A 10888-nucleotide genomic window follows, 5' to 3' on the forward strand; every position below is an offset into this window, starting at 1 on the left:
AAACAATAAATGTAAAAAATTAATTTGATAAATTTGAGATGCAAATAATGGCTACAAGTAAGATTTAAGACACTGATATAGTATAGAATGACTAGGGTTTCTGTTTTAGCTAGAATGGCCAGGAAAATTCATATTGAGGAAATGGAATCTGTCAACATCCAAATGATGAGTAGGAACCTCTATTTAAAGATCTAGAAAAGAGTGTTCTCAGAAGTCTTAAGAAACAGAATTTTCAAAAGGTCAGATATGGGAAAATTTTAAATTATTCAAAAGACAAAAGGAAGCTGTGCTAAGACCACATCTGGAAGAACAGTGGTTCTCAAAATGTCACCTGAGAATTTGGTAGGAATACAAACTTTTAGACCCCTCCACAGACCTACTGAGTCAGATACCCAAATTGGCGCCCAGAAATCTGTTTTAATAAACCCTCCATGGGAATCTCATACTTTCTAAGGTTAGACACCTTTTGAACACAACAGTGATTCTCAAATCTAGATGCATATGAGAATCATCTGAAGCAGCATGTAATCTGCTCATGCTGAGCCTTCCCCTGGACCAAATTAATGCATCTCTGGGGTTGGGGTATAGGCACCTATATATTTTTAACAGCTCTTTAGGTGATCATGATAAACAATAATTATTGGAACTACTGACATGAGGGTCTTAAAAGTCATGGTAAGATTTTAATGGGAAGTGACTGAAGACTTTAAAGAGAGAAAAGTTCGCCAAATTCAGAAAGTTAGCTTCAGCTTCTATGTAAGGACAAAAAGGGGCGAAAATGGACAACAACAACAACACACACACACACACACACACACACACACACACACACACAACAACAAACAAACAAAAATAACAGGAGGTCACTGCAGTATCCAGGGAAGAAATGAGGGTTTGGACAAAAGTTGTAGCTTTGAAGATTTAATAAGTAGATGCAGAACATATTTTGTAGAAAAACCTCAAGACTTATTTATGGATTTTATGGGAGAGATGAGAAAAAAAAAAAGAAAAATCTAGCATAAGCCTAGTTTTTTGGCCTGAGAAACAGTGCCCAGACTTATTTTTGGAGGAAATCGTGCAGGGGTGGCTATGAAGGATTAATCTTCGGCCTAGTTATAATTGAGATGACTATTAGGCATCCAAGTGGAAAAGCTGAGTAGGCAGCAGGATACCCTTAGAAGTCTGGAGCTGGGAGGAGTAGTCAGGGCCATACAGAGACATCACTGTATAGATGGTATTTGAAGCCATAAAATTGCAAGAGATCATCTAGGTTGAAAGTCAATATACAGAAGAGGGTGGGTAAAGCATAGAACTAATGCATGGAGAGTACAGGGTAGACTCATGGGAGCCCAAGGAGCATGATAGCCCCAGGACAACTGAAGATCTTGAGGCCTCTGTGTTGTCCATGGCACAGCCCCACACAAGTTCTTGAAAGCAAAGTGATTCAGAAGCTTGAGAGCACCTCTTAGTGACTACTGGTTACTGAATAACTTACATAACTATCCACTTCTAAGTTCCATCAGGATATCTTTATATGAATGAAGAGAGGAATCTGAGAATCAGACACATTAAGTGGCATGTCCAATTTCACTCAGTTTCTGTATTCCACCGGAACTTGGCCTGGGGAGATGGCACTCACTGGGAGCTTCCAAGGAACATGAAGACTCCAGGCAAGGGAACCAAGAGAGGAAGCTGTCGTTGTACAGTTAATCCAATCTGGGACTGACAGGTGCTGAGTCAAACTGGCTGGGATTATGACTGGGCAGTGGGCAAGGGCCAAGACAGTACTACATACCACAAAAAAAAAAAAAGAAGCTGAAATTCCATACCAGAGACAGTTAGTCAGCTGGGAAAAACCAGTATCCAGTATCATTGCACACAAACATGAAACAGGCAGTAGAGTTATGGAGTGTGTCACTGAGAACTTGTTAGAAATGTAACTAGAATCAGAAACTCTAGCAATCCATGTCCTCACAAGCTCTCCAGGAGATCCTGATGCCTATTAAGGTTAGAGACCCCTTGGGGAGAACAATGAGTCTCAGCTTCAGTTGCATATTCCTCAAATGCAACATATGAAGAACTCTGCCAGGGAAATGGCTTCATCAACACAGCTGGCACTACATTCTTATGGTGAGGTAACTTGGTACTTCCCTTACAGCATGTCCAAGGAACAGTCTCATACATATACACACACACAGTCATGTGCTGCTTAGCAACAGGGATACATTCTGAGAAATCCATAGTTAGGCAATTCGTTATTGTGTGAATATCATAGAAATATTATTATTATTATTAATATCATAGCATATATTATATATTATATATTATTGTGTGAACATCATAGAAATATAGTAATAATATAATATATTACATATATATTATATATAATAATATAGTAACAAACCTTAGAGCATGTTACTGTACAAAACAACATGAGATTAAATCAAGCACAAGAGAAAAAAGCATTCAATCAAGAGACTCAGTAAATATGAGAGGTGTAAGGCTGCTGCTGTCCTAATAGGTCATACTGTTTTACAGAAAACTTATTTTATAAGTAGAAAGAGTACTCTCTAAAATAATAATAAAAAGTATTGTGTAGTAAGTACATAAACCAGTAATATAGTAATTATCATTATCAAGTATTATGGACTGTACTTAATTGAATGTGCTATACTTTTATATGACTGGCAGCACAGTAGGTTTATGTACATCAGCATGGTCACAAACAGATGAGTACAACATCACTAGGTCGTAGGAATTTTATAGCTCCATTATAATCTACTGGGACCACCATTCTCCATGGGGTCAGTCATTGACAAAACCTCATTATACAATGCATAACTGTATACTTACATATGTATGTGTGTTTGTATATACATTATATACATATACATATATATGTATACATATATTTCTCTTTACATGGTGATTTCCACATTTTATTAGAAGTTCCTCAGTGCCTTCATAAACACAGGACACATATACTTAGTGATTTAAAAATTAATTTTAAAATGTAGATAAAGCGTTATTAGAAAGTGACCACATCTCAAAGTTTGGAAAAGTAACACTCACCTATGCCATTCCCACTTCAGACTATGATTAATTAAATAATGGTCAGTGTGATGCTTTGATTTCTTCCTTGGGATAAAATGCACTGTCCACAAGGATAAATAAAACACCAACTTAGTTATAGAGTCATAGAAAGAACATCAGTCCTAGGAACTTGGGAAGCTTATAGTTAATAATTTCCTAATTTTAGATTCCTGGGCCCATAAGAACCAGTGGAGGCAGTAATGAAGATCTAGAATGACTATTACTATGTCATATGCTGAAGAAATTGGTACAGGTCTATGAATAATTTAATCTCTTTATTGGAAAATATATGAACCAGTGTACGGGGAGAGTAATTTGTACTCATTGGGAACTTTGACCAGCAATTTTATGTTTTTTAATTATTAACAGCTAGTGTGAAATGATTAATTACTTAATAAGCATTTTATCTGGTTTACAAAATATTTCATAATATAAGGTCCAATAGGTGGAACAGAAAGAATCACTGATCTAATTCCAACCCCCAAGTTTTAAGTATGTGAAAGAGTAAGAAGGTAGTTCTATAAATACAGCCCAAATGTAAAGACATCCTTATAAATTAATATACTTTTAACATTTTTCCAAGTGCAGTATATAAAATGGGGCCCCTCCCTGAAAACTGTAGATCAATGGTGAGGGTCTAGGACCAATATGGCTTGGAGTCTTCCCTCATCATTATGTCAAGACTAAATGTGGTCCCACAGTTGAAGCCAAAGGTGACAATGCATGCAGCTGACCAAACAGAAACAGGTATCTCACAGGGACTTAATTTGATCTGAACCCGCATCACTATGCTTAGTCCGCATTCTTGTCCTGGCAGCCAGTTAATACCATCCTCAGAGCCAGGTATGCACAATAAAGGACTATATGAAGCCAGGCAGGAAAGCATGAAATATTGGCACCCTCTAAGCAAGATCAAGTATCCTGCAAGCCCAAAGGAAGTATTGCCCCAAGATTCCAATCACTGTGTTAAAAGCATAGTGTTTCACAGATAATGCTAAATAAAACGTTTCCCACTGTGTTTGGTTGCTAACATTTGCAGAATCTCTCACTAAGTGCTGTTCTAAGTTTTCTCTTGGGCTTCACATGCTCAGACTGGGTCCTGCCATGTTCATATGACACCCTGGCATCTAATAGCACAGTCCTCTCAATCTATAAAGAACTTCCATTTAGGGACATCACCAGACAAAAGGAAGCCTTACAGAAATCTCATACATTTAAACTGGGGTTGGGAAGTCCTATCAGTTAATTTTAAAAAAATCATCAAGACCACTTTGATAATGCCATTTAATTTCAAAAATAAATTTTCTGGTAGTTCAAGCTAGGGACCCACCACGCTCCCTTTATCTCTATCTCACCTCAACTGTTTCCACAAAGTTATAGAAAATGCATACTCCTTGTAGTTGTTTTTTTATTATTATTTTAAAAAATGCTACATTGAAAAAAAAACGGATATAAGATAGCATATCAACCACCATCACCTAATAAAAGAGATATGAAATGAACAGTTGGGAAGACTATGAACAACAATATATACAAGCTAATGCCATAGAATTCTTTTTTGCTCTCCCAAAAATGTCTCACTCTGAGATTCATAATTTAAAATATTTGATCAAATGTAAAGCCTGAGAGGAATGTTAAAATTGTGACTTACGTCTGGTTAATTCCATTCTAGCCAGGCTATGGCATATATCACATTAATAAGGAAAATGTTTCCTAAAAATGAAGTAGTTTGCTGCATGATACACTGAATGATCAAGTGTTCATTATGCAAAACCCAAGCATTGTAATAACAACAGTAAGACGGTAAGCATTATCACTATATCTTTGTCAACACTGAAGAATCTAATAAGTGGAAAAAGATGCTTTCACTTCATATTTCTAAGTAGAACCTCAGGAAGAACTTTCCATGCGGCAGAGATCTAGATAAATACGATGGAAAGTAGTGAGTTTCCCATCCTTAGAAGTCTTCAGAGCAGAGGTTGGAGACCCTGAGAGAAATATGATAAAGGAGCTCTATATCAGGTGGAGAAGATGATCTGAAAATTACAGGATTCACACCAAGGTATTCACTTCAGAGAAGACTTTTTCCACAAAGTAGGTCACAGGCTAGATTAATTAACTGCAGTGTTTCTTACTTTGCAACCTTAATTATCATTATCAATCACAAAATCTTGAGGACCAATAACTACAGACAGAAAAAAGAGGGGACTCTAGTAACAATCACTGATTTTCTAGGAGCCAGGCTGTGTGAAAGATGCATTAACATTCTTGGTAAGGCCTTGCTAAAACTGTCTGGTGTAGGTGCCTAGAGCTGAAACAAGGCTTCACTGCATTGTTCCTCAGAACTTCAAGGTCTTCTAAATCAACATGTAAATCCTGAAAACACAAATATCCCTCTTGTCCCATCAATAAAATGCATGACACCTTCTGTCTACATGTTCCACCGAAGGAAAAGGTGGAAGGTGACTGGCCATTAGCGATCAGGTCCTTCTCATAAAAAGCAGATGTTCAAATGTCAATATCTAAAGATCAGCGCTGGAAAACCCTCTTTTCTAAGTCCATGATAAATAGCTACAGAGTTGTATCTATTTTTAGTGTCAAACATTTCATTTACTAGATTGAGCTGTACTTACAATCACTGGTCAAATGTTCTCAATCCCAGGTATACTATCTCATAATAATTTTTTTAAATAGACTTCTTTTAAAAATGCCTCTACAGGTAGACTTTCTGAAAGAGGCATGACAAGACCATGTTTTTGAAGGGACCAAATCCCAAAGCAAAAGCCTTACAGCAAGGAGATCCTAAGGCTGCTTTCTTTCTGAGTTAGTCAACAAAGACTTCATTTGGCCGTGCCCCAAATCTAAAAAGCATAAAATGACTCCAGTATTACCCAAATGTGGATATCAGATATTTTAGAAAAGAGGTTCTGTTTATGTTTCCCAAATTGTTAACCGTAAGCTTCCAAGACCTCCTGCCCTAGCAGTGATGGTCACTGTTAGATGTGTGAGGAGTGGTCTGGAATGAGAACAAGACAGGAGGACGAGGAACCAGGACGAGGAACATCTCACATCTTACTTTCTAACCAGGCCTCTCTTAAGCTTATCCATGTTACATATTATTTTATTAGATAACCACTAGTGATTTCATTGGATGGGAAAATTCCAAATGTGAAAAAAAGTTGAAAACTTTTGTCCTAGAACAACACCCTTGATCAACTCATGAGGAAATCACTAATCTGGGTAACCCAAAGGAGCCATCACCAGTCAATTCTTCCACTCCCAACCAGTTTCCTCTAATGATAACCCAGGAGAACTAACAAGCCATATTGTTCTAGCAAGCCTAGAAAAATTCCAGTTTCCTTATGCTTATGAAATACATGCCATAAATCCTACTAACCAAACAATCCTTTATTTTGGCAAATTTGTAGACCACAAAATATGATTGCGAGCTGCCACTACGGCCAGGGGAGATTTAATGGTGTTACAGAGCAAATGCCAGGGCTCCGTGGAATAAAGAAATCTATTTTCAGCTGGGATTCTCAGCCAGAAGTGTCTTCCCACTGAGAAGAGTGTGAAATGCCTGCCATCACCATGACTGTTGACCACTGGACACTCACTTCAAAGATGTAGAAGCAGAGAGGTATAGCATGTCAACCCCTCCAGCCAAAAACCACCAGGAGCTCAACTGCAGTTGACAAGCGGGGTTTATTACAAATTGCATGGAGGGAGAATGCATACCAGAGGGAACCATTAACATCTCAGTAATAAAAGTGTCAGAAAAAAAAGCCTCTTAACAGGATGTAGGCTTTGGTTGGGTGATTCGGGGAAGAGTCCAGAAGAGCAGGGCTTTGTTCTAGATTGGATGCTGTCAGAAAGCAGGGACAAGTCCATGACTGAGTATCTCAAGAATTCTTACCTATAAGTGGGACACACAAGAGCAGGAATAAAGTTGTAACTGGTAAAGAATTAGCAGTCACTCATAAATAGTAATATTGGCAAAGGCTAGAAAAAGTCATGCTAGACAGGAACAGGCATTGTTCTTGGTCACACTAGGTGAGAATCGTTGTTGATTCTTTGTGCAGAAGACTTTGATATTGATTTCAGAAATTGAAAGAATCATATTTTAGTTATTAAGCATGTCTAGTTCACAGTCTAGAGACGAGGGATGGGGAACATTTTTTCTGCCAAAGGCTATTTGGATATTTCTAACATCATTCGTTGGCCATACTAACTTATAAACTTAAAAATTAGCCTGCTATATTTGATCAAACATTTAATTAACTCACCCCTAATGCCTTGGCAGGGCCAGACCAAATGATTTCATGGGCCTTATATGGCCTGAAGGCCGGATATTCCCCCACCCCTGTTCTAGACCATGGCTCTGGATATATTACTCAAATAATTTTTGTGCCCTCTTCAATGTTAAAGTACCTTTCCTGTGATCATTTTGCAGTTACCTGGAATAGGGAAACTACCTATTTTGGTCAAGTTTAGGATGTCCAGAGGGGTGAAAACAGGTAAAAGTCATTGCTTGCTTTTCAAACTATCTGTGGTGAAGAAACAGTTTATTTTCTCCCCACTTGGTCTCATACTAATAATGTTGTAAATACAATAAAAACTAATTACTAGAAAAAATAAAGTAAAATAAACAAGACACAAAACTCCAGCCCCATTTTTTATTAGAACCAACACAAATATAATAACTGCCAAATTGCTATAAAAGTTTCTATATATTGTCTCACTTTCTTCATTTAACCTGTCACAAACATTCAAAGAGGAATTAACCCCTATCCTCCTCAAACTATTTCAAAAAATTCAAGAGGAAGAAAGACTTCCAAGCCCTTTTTATGAGTCCGGTATTATCCTAATTCCAAAACCAGATAAAGACCCTACAAAATGAAAAAAATTACAGGGCAATATCTCCAAAGAACATAGTTGCTAAAATCCTCAAAAAAATATTCGGATCCAGCAACACATTAAGAAGATCATACACCATGATCAAGTGAGATTTATTCCAGAGATGCAAAGCTGGTACAATATTCACAAATCAATAAATGTGATTCATCACATAAATAAAATGAAGGCTAAAAATGACACGATCATATCAATAGATGCAGAAAAAGCATTCGACAAAATACAGCACCTGTTTATGATAAAAACTCTCGGCAAAGAGGAAATAGAGAGACTATACATCAACATACAAACTTACAACCAACATCACACTCAATGGGCAAAAACTAAAAGAGTTTCGCTTAAGATAAGGAACACAACAGGGATGTCCGCCTTCACAGTCTCATTCAATATAGTACTGGAAATCCTAGCCATGGTGATCAGGCAAGAAGAAAAAATAAAAGGCATCAAAATTGGAAAGAAAGAAGTAAAACTGCCATTATTCGCAAATGACATGATATTGTACACAGAAAACCCTAAATACTCCATCAAAAAAACTTCTAGATTTAATAAATGACTTTGGCAAAGGATACAAAATTATCATCCAGAAATCAATGGCATTTTTATACATCAATAATGAACTCTCAGAAAGAGAAACTAAACTAATAATCGCACTGACCACTGCAACAACAACAAAAAATAATATACCTGGGAATAAACTTAACCAAGGAAAACCATAGGACATTGAAAAAGGAAAGAGAGGAAGATACAAACAAGTGGAAGCATATACTGTGTTCATGGATTGGAAGAATTAACATCATTCAAATGTCCATACTACCCAAAGCAATCCCTATTAAAATACCAATGGCATATTTCACAGATATAGAACATTCCAAAAAATTTAGATGGAACCAAAAAAGACCCCAAATAGCCACAGCAATCTTGAGAAAGAATAGCAAAATTGGAGGGATCACAATACCGGATATCAAACTATACTATAAAGCCATTTAAATCAAAATAGCCTGGTACTGACAGAAGAACAGGCATATAGACCAATGGAACAGAACAGAGAACCCAGAAATCGACCCATGCCAATATGGTCAATTAATATTTGACAAAGGAGGCAAGAGCATACAATAGAGTACAATAGTCTCATCAATAAATGGTGCTGGGAAAATTGGACAGGTACATGCAAAAAGAAAAAAGAAACTAGACCACAAACTTACATCATACACAAGAATAAACTCAAAATGGAAAAAAAGACTTAAATGTAAGTCGCAAAACTATAAAAGTCTCAAAACGTGTCACATAGCAATATTTTTACCAATACATCTTCTAGAGTAAGAAAAACAAAGAAAAAAAAATGGGACTACATCAAACTAAAAAGCATCTGCACAACAAAAAAGCTATCAAAAAAGTGAAAAGGGAACCCACTGGATGGGAGAACATATTCACCAATGGTATAACAGATAAGGAATTAATTTCCAAAATATACAAAGAAATCATACAACTCAACACCAGGAAGGCAAACAATCGAATTTAAAAATGACCAAAGAAGACAGATGGCCAACAGACATATGAAAAAGTGTTCAACATCACTAATCATCAGAGAGATGCAAATTAAAGTTACATCGAAGTGTCACCTCACACCTGCCAGAATGGCTGCCATCAATAAATCAACAAACAGCAAGTGCTGATAAGGATGTGGAGAAAAGGGAACTCTAGTACAATGCTGTTGAGAATGCAGACTGGTGCAGTCACTGTGGACAATATGGAGTTTCTTCAAAAAATTAAAATGGAATTGCCTTATGAGCCAGCATTCCCTCTTCTGGGAATATATCCTAAAAATCTCAAAACACCAATTAGAAAGAATACATGTACCCCTATGTTCATAGAGCATTATTTACAATAGCTAAGATCTAGAAACAGCCCAAGTGCTCATCAATAAATGAGTAGATAAAAAAAGCTGTGGTATATTTACACCATGGAATACTGTGTGGCTGTAAAAAAAAAAAAAAAAAAAAGAGTGTTTTATGCTAAGCGAAATAAGCCAGTTAGAGAAAAACAAACATCACATTATCTCACTTATATGTGGAATCTAATGAACAAAATAAACTGACAAACAAAATAGGTCCAGAGACACGGATGCATGGAAAAGACTGAGAGATCTCAGAGGGCTGGGAGCAGGAGGGGATGGGAAGAGATTAACCAAAGAACATATGTGCACATATGCATAGCCCATGGACACAGACAATAGTGTGGGGAAGGCCTGGGGAGGGGTGGGGGCTCGGTGTAGGGGGGCAAAGTGGAGGTAAGTGGGGGACAACTGTAATACTATCAACAATAAATAAAAAACAAAATAACTAACTAAATCAATAAAATAAATTAGGTAAAAAAATTTAAATGCTGAATTAAATTTTATACTCAATATAATTTAGTTATAACTATTATAAAATACCTTTTATAAAACTTATTTCCATTTTATAGCTTAGCAGTACTAATTCAAGCTCTCTCTGTGAGTACTTTAAACTTCAATGACTTAGCTAATTCAGGTCCATTCAGCCTTCATGAAGAATAAGAAGAATTTGAAAGATTCCTCATGTCTTTAAACCCCAGAACATGGTCCAACCCCAAATATGAGGGTATGGATCCTCAACTAATGGGATCCAACTTGGAGAGTCAGACCTGCCACACATATTCTATTCAGTTCTTGCGTGCTTTTAAAATTCTATAGAACATCATGAGGTAGTATAAGACTGAAAACTAAAGCCTAAAACAATGAACTCACCAAAATTTGATGAAACATGGTATCCTAAATCCTTTGGGTGGATCTTAGGCATAGAGAGGATAATGCACAGTATTCATGGTACTGGTGGAGGACCGAGATGGAATAATTATAAGCAGG

The 10888-nt window shown here is 36.8% G+C and overlaps 1 protein-coding gene across 1 annotated transcript in view; it reads right to left on the minus strand.

Annotated features, from left to right (window-relative positions):
• Positions 1-10888, minus strand: part of ADAMTS3 (ADAM metallopeptidase with thrombospondin type 1 motif 3) — a 237602-nt gene that overhangs the window by 195039 nt on the left and 31675 nt on the right. The gene's annotated exons all lie outside the window — the stretch shown is intronic.

Source organism: Myotis davidii, unplaced genomic scaffold (assembly GCF_000327345.1).
Source record: "Myotis davidii unplaced genomic scaffold, ASM32734v1 scaffold284, whole genome shotgun sequence".
In the NCBI taxonomy this organism is placed as follows: Eukaryota; Metazoa; Chordata; class Mammalia; order Chiroptera; family Vespertilionidae; genus Myotis; species Myotis davidii.